Source organism: Crocuta crocuta, unplaced genomic scaffold (genome assembly GCF_008692635.1).
Source record: "Crocuta crocuta isolate KB4526 unplaced genomic scaffold, BGI_CrCroc_1.0 scaffold241, whole genome shotgun sequence".
Taxonomy (NCBI): Eukaryota; Metazoa; Chordata; class Mammalia; order Carnivora; family Hyaenidae; genus Crocuta; species Crocuta crocuta.
Genome location: NW_027527807.1, coordinates 3,027,818 through 3,029,572, shown reverse-complemented (window position 1 = coordinate 3,029,572; position 1,755 = coordinate 3,027,818). Strand labels below are relative to the sequence as shown.

Genomic DNA, 1,755 nt, shown 5'->3' with positions numbered 1-1,755 from the left:
TTATATGCCTTTTTTTTTTTTTTTTACAGTACAGGACTGTAACTATTTTCTCTTCCTTATGATTTTCTTTACATTTCTTTTCTAACTCTACTGTAAGAATGCAGCCTATAATACACATACAAAATATGTGTTAATTGGCTTTATGTTACCAGTAAGACTTCCGGTCAGCAGTAGGCTATTCATAGTTAAGTTTTGGGGGGACTCAAGTTATATGCAGATTGCCGACTGTGTGGGGGGTCAGCATCCCAAACTCATACTGTGCTCAAGGATAACACCTTTGTTTTATTTCTGTGATGCCGAGATTCTTCCCTTTTCTGATTTCTCCCCCCCCAGCCTATATGTGCCTGTCTCGTGTAAGGGGAACCATATACTATATGGTCTTTTGTGTCTGTTTTTTTTTTTTCACCCAACATAGTATTTTTGTGATTCATTCATGCTGTTGTGTGGACGGGTAGTTTTTTTCCTCTTTGCTGTTGAATGACATTCCAATATATGATAGCGTCACAGCTAGTTTATTTATACTCCTGGTGCTGGGCATTGGTTTCAGTTCAATTTTTTGGCTATTATAAATAAAGCTGCTGTAAATATCCCACCTAAAGTCTTTGAGCGGACATATGTTTTTGCTTCTCTTGGCTCTCTGGACCTAGAAAAAGGATTGCTGGGTCATATACATAGTAAGCATGCGTTTAACTTTATAAGTAACTGCCAGACGGTGTTTCGGAGCGTTTGTTTGCGTGTTTTTTTGAATAAGGACGCAGAGGATTCATTTTTCAGGTGGTGCCTGGTGATGCCTACTTAGCGTGTGGCTGTCCGCCAGGGCGAAACAGAGCGATAGGCTCAATTGAAGGCTGTGTTAGGAAGGCTTCATAAAGCGGAACCCAGTTATGACTGGGGCGGGAATGAGTGGGAAAGGAGAACTTTTTAGAAGGGTCCCCTGCTCACTGCCAGATTCCTTCCTCAAGTCCTTGTCACAATCGACTGACACTAAGAACCTAAAAGAATAGGCTGCAGAATTAGTCGCCTCCAACCTCTGAATTTTACCCAAGAGGAATCTGAATCCCAGAGAGGTTATGTGCTTCCCCCCAAGTCACACAGCGGAGGAAAACCCCAGGTCTTCTGACTCCTAATTGGTATGATTTCCTTGCATTGTGCTTTCTCTGCATGAAATGGCATTCAGGCATTCAGCCATTGTTTACTGACCTACTTATGCTAGGTGCTCCGGATAAAGAAATGAATATGAAATGGCCCCCACCCTCAAGGACTAGGGAAGAACATTAGGCTATTAAACTGTAATCATTTTCATCATATTCACAGGAGTGAATAAAAGTGCCTTTAGCCCGAGCACCTGGCAAGTCGCATTGGGTGGCCAAAGCTGAAGAAGCATCCAGACAGGCTACTTCTCCAGTTAAGCAAGGCCACGCAGCAGGCTTTGAGGGCCCACTGTGTGCCCAGTCCTGCCTTTGGTGCGAGGGGACAATTTCTGCTCCGAAGGAGCTCACAGTTAGGATACAGTGATGGAAGCCAAGTTTAAGGCAACTCAGCAAACAGCTATCCACTGTGTCTCAGGCATGGTTTCAGGTGCGAAGCATCTGGCGGTGAGCGGGGTTGACGTTCTGGCTATGTTTCAGGGGCTTTTCACCCATGGTGCCATATACATTAGCGTAGAGAGTGTTTGCTTTTTGAGATCTGTATTTTTCCCAGAATATATCTGTCTGGAGTTCTTGGGGCCAGGGCTGTTTTTAATTTTAAGAGTTT

At 43.8% G+C, this 1,755-nt stretch overlaps 1 protein-coding gene across 1 annotated transcript in view; it reads left to right on the top strand.

Annotated features, from left to right (window-relative positions):
* The window catches only part of VGLL1 (vestigial like family member 1), a 15,777-nt gene that overhangs the window by 2,218 nt on the left and 11,804 nt on the right, over positions 1-1,755 (top strand).